At 37.8% G+C, this 13,237-nt stretch overlaps 1 pseudogene; it reads right to left on the bottom strand.

Annotated features, from left to right (window-relative positions):
• LOC118574989 overlaps positions 1 to 13,237 on the bottom strand; it is a 73,489-nt pseudogene that overhangs the window by 22,847 nt on the left and 37,405 nt on the right.

Raw genomic sequence — 13,237 nt, 5'->3', positions numbered from 1 at the left:
CCCTACACCTCTAAGATGAAACATAGTTGATCATGGTGAATGATCATTTAAATGTGTACTTGGATCCTTTGATTTTAACATATTGAGAAAATTTGCATCTGTGTTCATGAGGGAGATTGGGCAATAGTTCTCATATTTGTTGGGTTCTTACATGGTTTGGACAATGTTCATCTCTTTATAGTTTGTGAAATAATTTGAGAAGTAGTTGTGTTATGTCTTCTGGGAAATAATGGTAAAACTCTGTACCAATTCCCCTTGCCAAATAATAATAAAACGATTAAACATAGAGAATAAACAAAGAATATAAAAGTCAGCAAAGGAAAAAGGCCAAGCAACTTATAAACGCAAACCCATCAGAATATCAGTTGATTTCTCAATGGAGACCATGGATGCCAGACTAGACTAATATACCCAGCAAAACATTCAATCATCATAGATGGAGTCAACAAGACCTTCCAAGACAAAACCAGATTTAAACAATACTTATCCACAAATCCAGCCCTACAGAAAGCACTAGAAGGAAAATTCCAACCTAAGTTAGATATACCCTAGAAAACACAGGCTATCGATAATACCACAGCAGTAAACCCCAGAAAAGAGAAGTACACACACACTATAACCAATAAATAAAAATAATAACAGGGATGAACAATCACTGGCCATTAATATCCCTTAATATCAATGGACTTAATTCACCTATAAAGAGACACAGACTAACAGAATGGATATGAGAACAGGACCCATCTTTCTACTGCATACAAGAAACACACCTCAAATTCAAAGATAGACACTACTTAAGAATAAAAGGCTGGGAAAAGACTTTCCAATCAAATGGTCTTAAAAACCAAACTGGTGTAGCCATCCTAATAACCAGCAAAATATATTTCAAACTAAAATCAATCAAAAGAGATGATGAAGGACATTACATACTATTTGCAGGAAAGATCCACCAAGATGAAGTCTCAATTCTAAACATTTATTATTTCCAAACACAAGGGCACCCACATATGGAAAAGAAACATTACTAAAGCATAAATCACATATAAAACCCCACACATTAGTATTGGGAGACTTCAACAACCCATTTTCAACTCTGGACAGATCTGCCAAATTGAAACTTAACAGAGAAATAATGGACTTAACTGATGTTATGACTCAAATGGACTTAATCAATATCTACAGAACATTCCACCTGAACAAAAATGAATATACCTGCTTCTCAGCACCCCATGGAAACATTTCTAAAATTGACCACATACTTGGCCACAAAGCAAATCTCAAAAGATTAAAAAAAATTAGTATAACCTCCTGTGTTCTATTGGACCACCATGGTTTAAAGTTAGATATCAACAACAAAAAACTACAGAGATCAATGAAAAGGAATACATCGCATACTCAAACCTATGGGACACTCTGAAAGCAGTGCTAAGAGGGAAATTCATAGCACTAAATGCCCACATAAAGAAGTTGAAGAAATCTCACACTAGGGACTTAACAGCACACCTGAAAGCTCTAGGACAAGAACAAGGAAAGTCTGCCAGGAGGAACAGACACCAGGAAATTATCAAATTGAGAGCTGAAAGCAATAAAATAGAAACAAAGAGAACAATTCAAAACATTAATGAAACAAAGAGTTGGTTCTTTGAGAAAATCAACAAAATAGACAAGCCCTTATCCAAACTAACCAAAAGACCGAGAGAGAATATCCAAATTAACAAAATCAGGAATGAAAAGGGGACATAACAACAGACAATGAGAAAATCCAGAGGATCATCAGGTCAAACTTCAAAAACCTCTACTACACAAAACTTGAAAATCTAAAAGAAATGGATCATTTTCTGGATAGATACCACATTTCTAAGTTAAATCAAGACCAGATAAATCATTGACATAATCCAATAACCCCTAAGGAAATAGAATCAGTAATTAAAAGTCTCCCAACCAAAAAAAGCCCAGGACCAGATGGTTTCAGTGCAAAATTCTACCAGATCTTCAAAGAAGACTTAACACAATACTCTTTAAATTGTTCCACACAATAGAAGCAGAAGGGATATTACTAAACTCCTTTTATGAGACTACAGTTACCCTGATTCCTAAACCAAACCATGATGCAACAAAGAAAGAGAACTACAGACCGATCTCCCTCATGAACATTGATGCAAAAATACTCAATAAAATATTGTCAAACAGACTCCAAGAAAACATCAAAACAATTATCCACCATGATCAAGTAGGCTTCATCTCAGGAATGCAAGGATGGTTCAACATATGAATGTCTGTAAATGTAATACACCATATACACAAACTCTAAGAAAAAACCACATGATCATTTCACTAGATGCAGAAAAGACATTTGACAAAATCCAACACCCCTTCATGATAAAGGTCTTGGAGTGATCAGTAATACAGGGAACATACCTAAACTTAATAAAGGCAATTTACACCAGGCCAACAGCCAACACTAAATTAAAAGAAGAGAAACACAAAGCAATACCACTAAAATCATGAACAAGGCAAGGCTGTCCCCTCTCCTCATACTTATATAATGTACTACTTGAAGTTCTAGCCAGAGCAATAAGACAACATATGGAGATTAATGGGATACAATTTGGAAAGGAAGAAGTCAAGCTTTCCCTATTTTCAGATGACATGAGGGTATACATGAGTGACCCCAAAAATTCAACCAAGGAACTGATACAGCTTATAAACACCTTCAGCAACAAAGCAGATTACAAGATCAACTCAAAAAAAATCAGGAGCCCTCATATATACACTAGACAAATAGGCTGAGAAAGAATTCAGGGATACATCATCCTTTACAATAGCCACAAATGATATAAAATATCTTTGGGTTACTCTAACTAAGCATGTAAAGGACCTATATGACAAGAACTTTAAGTCTCTGAAAAAAGAAATTGAAGAAGATGTTAGAAAATGGAAAGATCTCCCATGCTCATGGTTAGGCAGGATTAACATAGTAAAAATGGTGATCTTACCAAAAGCAATCTATAGATTCAATGCAATCCCCATCAAATTACCAACACAATTGTTCACAGACTTGGAAAGAATAACACTCAACTTCTTCTGTAAATAAAAAAAAATCCAGGATAGCCATAAGAATCCTGTACAATAATATTACCTCTAGAGGCCTCACCAACCCTGACCTCAAGGTTTATTATAGAGCTACCAGTAATTAAAAACAGCTTGGTACTACCATAAAAACCAAAAGGTTGACCAGTGGAATCAAATTGAAGACCCTGACATTAACCCATACACCTATGAACATATAATTTTTGACAAAGATGTCAAAAATGTACAATGGAATAAAGAAAGCATCTTCAATAAATAGTGCTGTCAAAACTGGATGTCAATGTGTAGAAGGCTGCAAATAGATCCATGTCTGTCACTGTGCACAAAACTTAAGTCCAAGTGGATCAAAGACCTCAACATAAATCCAGTTACTCTGAACCTGATAGAAGAGAAAGTAAGAAGTATTCTTGAATGCATTGGCCACCACCGAAGATCCCTTTATAACTATAAGACACCAGTAGCACAGACAGCTGAGAGAAGCAACTCAAGTCAATCATTAAAAATTGCAGTGAATCATTGTCACCAAATAATGATGATGATTTGGCTGATTACTGAACCATGCCAGGACTTTTCCAGTATTTGTACAGAAATAAATTCCAGGTTCTTTGAATCATTTCAGCAAAAGCTATTCAGACTTGATTATTCTCCATATTTTCTCTTAGATCTGTTAGAAACTGAGTCCCTCTGTTGTCATCTGGTACAATAAGGCCAATCCAGGTCCAACCAATGAAGCATCAAAGAGACTATGCAAGAGCCAGAGATGTGCCTTTGGGGCCATCTGGTAGACAGAATGAAACTGATCTTTGTCACTCAAGGGAGCATCAAAGGACAAGAGTGAGCGCAGAAAACAATGAAAACAGAGAAGAAAATGTCATAAATCACCATCTCTTTCTGCAGGAACTATGGCAATGGTCAGCATGAGGATGGGTCATCTGATTTTAAGGCAAAGTTCTCTGACAGGATTTTCAGAATTTACTGGTCTCTCCTCCATTTTTATAATCCCTTCTGCATTCTCCTCTTTCTTCTTTCTCAATTGACTGAAATTAGATCTGTTTTCAATTGTCTGGCATTAACTTCAATAGCTAAGAATCCAATTGTCCTCTTACCTTTACATGCCTTGAATGTCAGCAAAGGAGACCATGCTCCTTTCCATACACTCTCACTGTGGAAATTTGTAGAGCTGAAGCAGTTCACAATACGAGTAGGTTTTGCCCAAGTGGTCCTGTTATGCAGCAGCCGACTTCTCCTTTACACATTATAATTACAGTGGGATACTCAGGCTGTGAGCCAAAAAGGGACTGACAGAATGTTTTTCTCATGAAGTTTATATAAAAATCATCCAGATGGTAAAGTGAGGGTCTGTGACTCTCAATTGCTCAAGTGTATTTTAAATATACTGTATAAATTGAGAAATACACTCATGATATTAGACCCATATAGTCAGATTAATGCTATAATTTTAAGTTCAAATATTAGTGTTATATAAAAACATGGCTCACTGATTTGATTGATATTCATAAAATTACAAATCCCAATTATAACTGTGTAAAAGAGAGAAAGTTGGCTGCTGCACTAAAGAGACCATCTTGGGCAAAATCTACTCATATTGCGATACTGCTTCAACTCTACAAATTTCCACAGGTGAGACATTGTTGAGCCCAAGATTGGAAAAAGCACAGGGACAAATAGCCAAATGAATGGAAGCACATGAATTATGAACCAAAGGCTGTGGAGCCCCCAGCTGGATCAGGCCTTCTGGATAAGTGAGACAATTGAATAGCTTGATCTGTTTGGGAGGCACCCAGGCTGTGGGACTGGGAGCTGTCCTTGGTTCATGAGCTGGCTGTTTGGAACCTTGGGCTTACACAGGGACACATGCTCAGCCTGGAAGTAGGGGATGGGACCTTCCTGTACTGAATCCACAAGGTTTAAATGAGTCCCCAGGAGTTTCTTGGTCCTGGAGGAGATGGGAATGGAGGGGAGGGGATGGGGATAAGGTGGGGGGTGGGAGGGGGGAGGACAGGGGAACCCATGGCTGATGTATAAAATTAAAACACATAATAATAATAATAATAATAATAATAATAATAATAATAATATAAAAAGATGGATTATTGAACCTACTTTTAAAGGACAATAATTTGTTTGAAATGTTTTACATTGCTATGGATTTTGGTTTATTGTTACAAATTTAAAGTTAATATGGTTACACTCTCTCTATATTTTTATTCCTGTTGAAGGTATTATATTCATGCACATCATTTAAAAATGTAATATATTCCTAAGAAATACAAATTAATAGTCAATTGGTTTTTGCTTTTCGAGTTGGGTTTCTATGCATAGTTTTGGTGCCTGCCCTGAATCTCAGTCTATAGACCAGTCTAGCCTCAAACTCACAAAGATCCACCTGGCTCTGCCTCCAGAGTGCTGGGATTAAAGGCATGCTCCACTACCACTCAGCTAATACTCAAATTTATAGTCATGTTAATTAAGTATTTTTAGATATACAAAGATATATTTCAAGTGGGTAGGTAATCTTCAAACACTTCAAAGACCTAAAAAATATGACATTTGAAGTGTTTTAAGAACTTAGGCTTTTCTGGACATTGAGACATTTCTAGCACCAATCTACTCCAAAGAAGATGATGGGCATTGAAGAACCTCCACATGGAGCTTGCTTTCTTTATGGCAAAAGATAGCCACTTGGGAAAAAAAAACTGCTTTAGCCTGCATAGTATGTTTCATAACTTGTATAACTTAAGACATGCAGGACCTATAAGTAAATGAACACTAAATTTTGCAAAAACAAGGCACGGTGGTCCTCCAGGTTATTGCTTTGTAGAGGAGATGGTCAGACCTTGTTCACAAAACAAGGAGAAGTAACTGAGAAACTATAGACCTATAGGCTGAAGATAGATGCCACAACATTAAGGAGGAACTTTGAATGACTTTCCAGGTAGCCAGATGTCTCTGTTATTTCTAGAATTTTGGAAGTTCCTTACAATGCACTGGGTGCTTACTTAGGTAATATTATATCTTTCTGGGGTCTTTGATGAAGTTGGACTAGATAGTTATAATTATAGATTTTCCTTAGTTATGATGAAAGATAAATTAGATATAAAATTTTAGATTCACAAATGAAGGATAGATGATAGAACATTTTCTTTTATTTTACCAAATACAAATAAATTAGATACTGTACCTGTTACTCTTGCTTGATAACTTTTGTTATATAAAACTTTACTGTTAATGTTAAAACTCTCCTTGATTAGACAGAAAAGGGGAAGTGCTGAGTATGCTGTGAATATTTGTTGTTCCCTTTTGTTAATAAATAAATCTGCATTGGCCTATGGCAGGGCAGAATGGAGCCAGGTGGGAAATCCAAGTGAGATAGAGAAGAAAAGTCAGGTCAGGGCAGATGCTATGAGCTGCTGCCAGGAGAAGCAAGATGTGAGACAATAATTAATTCCACAAAGTCATGCAACAACATGTGTATTAATAGGAATGGGTTGAGTTAAGTTGAAAGAGCTAGGTAATATAAGATAAAGCCATAGGCCATAATATTGTAATTAAAATAAGCCTGAGTGATTATTTTTAAGTAGCTGCAGGACCATGGGTGGGAGAAATTCATCCCAACTCCAGGGCCAGGCAGGAAGAGAGAAACTTCCAGCTACAAACTCTACTTGCACAATGCAATATGAAGCATACAACACTAGATCTTTTCTGAGTTACTGATCACACTTCCAAAGTCTCTTTATCTGGGACATATGCTATAGGGAGGCAGCCAATGCCTGAGACATGGCTGTGTGATTCCATGTGTTTCCCCCAATTATCATCTCACCTGTAAAGACTGCAAGTATGCAGCTATGAGAAGCATACTGTAGAGACCAGCTGACCTGTGCAAGAGTACCTGAAGAGAAGAATGAGGATTAAGAAAGAAAAAGACAAAAGACAGAAGATAGAATCAGGAGGGCTCTCAGTAAATACTGCAGTCGCCCTAAATTTATTTATCATAGCCTTTTTATACCCAAAACAAGGCAGGGGGTGGAGGAGGGAAGTCCTTCTTACCACAGTTCAAGGAACAAACAAGCATAAACACCTCCTCAATTATCAAAACATTTAGTAACCATACCTTTGACCATACACCCTGTTATTTGGCTTTGATGAGCCAGAGGTCTAGTAACCAGTTCTTTGGTCAAATATCCTGTTATTCAACCTTGAGGAGCAAAGCCAAACTTGATCTCTCTGAACTTAAGTCAAGATGGAATCAAGCCACAAGCTGGAGTCTCTGTGCGCTCTCACAATTCCCTCCTTTATTTTCTAAGGGTTCCCCAAAACCCCTCAGATGTCTGTATCTGCATTAGCTTGCCTTTTTCAACTAACAGGTCTTATCCATCTTAATCTCATGAATTCTATCATGCATTCACTGCTTAGGTAGTAAAATGGTAAAAAAAAAAAATGGTAAAAAAAAATGGACTTATCTGTCTTTAACTACCAACCTCTGGAAAATTTCAAGGGAGGATGCAGAAATTAACTCCATGTAGCTCTGAACCAACTTTCCACCAAGAGTTCACAAATAACTTGATAATAATAGACAGGCAAATAATGCCTAGCAATACATATGTTCCTATGGCTGCAATACACTCTAATAAGGGAGTAAAGGATGATTAAGATGGAATGACCATTTTAAATTGGTCAAGGATGTCTTTAGCAGTTTTAGCTGCATCAAAATCCAATATTTCCTTTTTAACCACATCAAATCTAAGAACTCAATAGCATCACACCAAATTCCTCTCAGGTGAGCTCTAACCTTTTTCAAACCAGTAACAATTTCATTATGAAGAGACAAGGTTACAAACAATAATGGGTTAACATCATAATTCTAGTATGATTATTAAAAATGAACACACAATTGGTTAATTACAATTCTCATAACTTACATTAAAAAGAAGGTACATTAACACAAACTAAAACTGATCTATTCAAGCAACAAGATAATGTGTTTTTTGTTGGGAGTGTGGTAGGAGTAACTCCATAATTCTGAACGTCTATTTTTCCCTCTCCTAAAATCCAATGCATCACTGCCTCTAGCTTCCAAAGATAACTTTGGGTTACTCCAGTCTCTGAGTACCAAATACCAACAGCAAGACTTTCATCCCACTTCTCATCATCATTTTGGAGGGCCTCTTCAGTACCTCCTAATTTGGTTTACTGACCAATCTAGCACATATCTCTGTAATCCAGGGATACTAAACTGAAGAGGGGCTTCAGCCACACAACACTTTCATAATAGGGTAGGATTACTCCAACAAGTCTCTTTCCTACAGAGGGAAAATCTCTGAGTCACTTGTTTTCAGGCCTTCTATTTCCTTTTGGCAACCAGAGATAAACAGTATAATGGCAAAAGTGACCTCCATGTCCCAAGATATAGTGTGGATAAATGGCCAAAAACCCAGTCACAGTTTTATTTTGGAAAAACAGATAGGCATTTCTCAGACAGATCCATAATAGTTAATACTCACAGAGGTCTGGAAAATTGTGTAGCATGTCTATCAAGAAGCTGAGAATCATTAACCATAACCATAATCTCCTTCCTTTTCCAGACTAGAGGATGAAATATTGAGGGATCATGAACATGGGTTCAGTAAATCTTACTCCAATCCCTCTGGGAAAGCATCAGCAACCACAATATCATCTGGACTGGCATTCCTCTCTTCTGTACACCACACCAAATGCTGAGGCAGCCATCTAGCTTCATTTTCTTCCTGTGAAAAAAAGCAAACATGCCCTCCACCCCATATCAAAAGAGGTTTGTGCTAGGCGGTGGTGGTACACGCCTTTAATCCCAGCACTCAGGAGGCAGAGGCAGGTGGACCTCTGTGAGTTTGAGGCCAGCCTGGTCTACAAAGCAAGTACCAGGAAAGGCACAAAGCTACACAGAGAAACCCTGTCTCAAAAAAACCAAAAAAAAAAAAAAAAAAAAAAAATAACCCAGTGCAAAGGTCCTTCCTTCCATTTCACCTCAGCAGAGGTTGTTCTAGTGCCATCATGCCAAAATCTGTATGTGGCAGATTGCTCATGGGCATCCAATTCAAAATATTTCAAATAAAGAGGGAATAATTGAATGCATTATGTGGTGACTGAGGATATAAGTCCCCCTTTTTATTTTTTGAAGATGGATCTTGAGACTGCCATGGGCTCATTCAACAAGACTTTGTCCTGTGTTATGCTCAATTTTCCATTGGGAACAAAATTGCTGAAAAGCTTTACTAATATATCCTAAACCATTATCTGTTTTTGTAATTTTAGAAATCCCCATATATGAAAAACATATTAAGAAATGAGCTATCCCATGCTTGGTAGCTTCCCCAATTTGCCCAATAGCCATCAAAAAAATTGAATAGGTATTGACTGTCAAATGCACATATTTAATTTGCCTAATTCTGCAACATGAGTAACATCCATTTTCCATAAATGATTGGTAAGACGGACTCAAGGATTTACCCCTAAGGAAGGCACAGGCAAATACTGTGGACACACATCACATTATTCAACAATCTGACTAGCAACTTCCCTGGTAAGGCCAAATTGTTTTCTTAAACTTCTGCTATTCTGGTAATGACTGGCATGTGACTGTGGAGCCAAGTCTACCTGGGACAAGGTGACCACCTGTGTTAATTTATCAGCTGATGTATTACCATCAGCTGGAGAGGCAAGAGGATTGTAATGAGCCAAAATATGAACCACAATGCATGATAGCTTTTTTTGAAAAATGTCATCTTGAATTTGCTGAAATAACATCCTAACATGACCATCAGTAGTTTCAATGCATGAAACAGTCTCTATAAATTGAAGGGCTCGAAAATATAATGACAATCAGTATACAAATTAAATGAGCTATTTAAAAAAACAAACAAACAAACAAACAAAAAAAACCTGGAAAACCATAGTCACAGTTCAAAATTCTGCTATCTGAGCTGAAGCTCCCGAGCTGTTTGTACTGCATAAACTTTACCATTCACGACATAAGCATCTCTTCCATTGAAGTAACCATTAGTAAAAACCAGCATAGTATCTTTTATGGGATCTTTTATCACAATGTTAGGAAATATAAATGAGTGCATTTGGGCAAATTGAAACAATCCATCAGCTGGAAAATGATTATCAATTTGGCCCCAAAACTGAGCAAAAGCATTTGCCCAAAAATCATTATATTAAAATACACAATCAGCTTGTTGTTTAGTAAAGGAATGTTGACCACACTTGGTTCTCTACCAAAATATCCATTAGAATCTATCCAGGTTTTCTGTGTTAAACAAGGCGGCGGTAGGCGGTGTCTCTCTCCAGCCTTCTACTTCCCAGAATCCTCTTCTCTCTTGTCCTGCCTATACTTCCTGCCTAGCCACTGGCCAAACAGCATTTTTTTTGTACAGAGCGATATCCACAGCACCTTGTTTTCTGCGTTAAACAAGCTCCTGCTTCATAATAAGAGTTCAAGACTCAGGCTGGTGAAACAGCTAGATTCAAACACAATAACAGCCCATTTTGCAATAAAAAAAAGCTGTTGGAGTTTGTCATGTGGGAAGCACATAGATTCCCCATGGTTTTGCATAGTCAACATAGCATGTTTGCTGATGCTGAATGGCATGCTCCACCTGAGCCAGTACTTGTCTAGCAACATCTGTAAGATACCTAGGGAAACTAGGACCACTATTTCCTGTAAGAATCTCACTGAGGGGCTCCAGATCTCCCACAGACAACTTCAAATAGGGCCATAGCCATTGAAACATCCCCAATAATTTTTGAAAACCATTCAAAGTTTGCAAGCTATGTTTCCTAATTTCCATTTTCTGAGGTTTATTTTCTTTAGAATATAATATATGTCCCAAATACTGAAAAGGCAGCTGTCTTTGCACTTTCCTGGAGCAATTAACAATCCTGCATGAATAAGACTCTGCTGAAGCTGTATAGATGTGGCAAGCAAAACTCCTTCATTTTTATGGGTAAGCAAAATATCACTTATATAACAGGATTCCCCTGGCTATCCTTCTTTGAATTACATTTATTAGCCCATTGATTCCTTCTCTTGAATCCACAACAGGTAATCCTCTTGTGACAGGCAAGCTTTGGCCATCTGTTTCCAATCTCTGGGAGGCAAGGCTTCTATCAATCCCTGGGAACATTTGAAATCCTTGCACATCCTTTCCTCTGCCAGCTGCTTCTCTAACACTAGCTTGCAGTGGAGATGCATGACTAAGGGTGAGGGTTTGCCATGTTCCAGGAGGACTTTGCACCATAGCAATCACAGGCAAATTTTCTACATTGATAGACAGCCCCCCAGGTAGATCTAATCCAGCCCCTATTGTAGAAAGAGGAGTGCTCTTCTGAGCAGAGGAGACCTGCAGAGTCTCCAATTTGGTGAAAGGGAAACTACTGAATCTCTCAAGCCTCCTTAGTTTCATCACAAAATTTGTGCTTCTCAACATTCATGGTCAGAAGCAGAGCAGGTGAAAACTCCTGATAATGCTATTTAGTGGTTTCTTCCTCAAGCTCAGCTTCATCACCAGGATTGACCTGATCATCATCAAACAATTTTGTAAAGGAGTCTGTGTCTAGTGGTTCCTCTGGTGTCATGGAGTGTTTTGTTTCACTTTTAACCATTTCAGTGGGAAATACCTTCTGCTGTTCGTGGCACAAATTAAAAGTATCCCTGATAGATGCCCACAGAATAAGTGCATCCACTGTGACCTTCCCAGGGCCATGCTCATTATAATGCTGGTGGACTTTGACTACAATTATCCCCCAGGTGTCTGTATCCAAGGTCTCATGCTTGGGAACCCAAGGGCACACTTGCTCTACAAACTAAAACATTTCTGTACTGCCTGCTGCCCTACTTTAGCTCCTCTGACTTTTAAAATATCTTTAAGCAAATGTATAAACAGTTGTCTACTATTATCCTACTCCATATTTACAATTTCACTCCCAAGTTACTCACTGCACTTCCACTTTAATAATATCTGAGTGCTCCATTCACCTGAGTGATCTTCATGAAGACGCCCCCAGTTTTCAGATCTCCTGTTTAGGTACCACATGTCAGGAACAACTGACTTGTCCAACAGTACCTGAAATGGGGAGTGTAGCTTAAAAATAGACAAGAGACAGAAGATAGAATTGGGAGGGCTCTCAATGTATACAGCAGTAACCCCAAATTTATTTTGCAAAGCATTTTTTATACACAAAGCAAGAGGGGCAAAAGACTTCCTCATCATGGTTGAAGGAACAAAAAAGCATAAACATCCCCATAATATCAAAACATCTAGTAACCACGCCTTTGTCCAAACATCCTGCTATTCAGCCTTGAGGAGCAAATACAGGCTTGAACTATCTGACCTTAAGTCAAGATGGGATGAAGCCACAAGCTGGAGTCAGTGTAGCTCCACAATATGTCCTTATGTTTCTCTCAATTTTCTCAGGATCTGTTGTAAAGTCATCTTTTTAACATCTAGCTTCATTAATTTAGATATTCTCTCTCATTTTGTTGACTAATTTGTCTAAGGCCTTGATATCTTCTTGATTTCTTTGAGGAAACAACCTTTCATTTCTTGTATTCTTCATTTGGTTTATGCTGTTGCTGTTTGTTTCCATCTCATTGACTTCATTGTTGATTTTCACAGCCCTGATTTGTAGCCCTCTTATTTCTTTTTATCTACCATTTTCAAGTATTGTTTTTCTAGAGATTTCTAGTGTGTAATGAAGTTATTAATAAGAAATCACTCCAGTATGTTTATGTAGGCATTCATTGCCTTGAACTTGCCTCTTAGAACTGCCTTCATTGTGCCCCATTCCTGGCTGCATCAAGGGTGAACAGAGTGTCCTACCACAGGTAATGGGATCCAGAAAGCCAGTTCTTGAACCAGGGATAGATCCTGATCACACCGCCAGAGTCCCCTCAAACAGACCCAGCTTCACAATCATCTCCCATATGCAGAAGGTCTAGTATGGTCCCATGTAGGATCCATAGCTATAGAAGACAACTCTTTTAAAAAAAGTTTCATGTGAATTGCAGAGTAATTAATTTCACAACATATTTAATTACTTAGTAAGGAAAGCTAAAGAACAACATTAAAAATATAGAAGATATAAATCA

Source organism: Onychomys torridus, unplaced genomic scaffold (assembly GCF_903995425.1).
Source record: "Onychomys torridus unplaced genomic scaffold, mOncTor1.1, whole genome shotgun sequence".
NCBI lineage: Eukaryota > Metazoa > Chordata > Mammalia > Rodentia > Cricetidae > Onychomys > Onychomys torridus.
The sequence above is the reverse complement of the archived record's forward strand: the minus strand, read 5'-3'. Positions and strand labels throughout refer to the sequence as shown.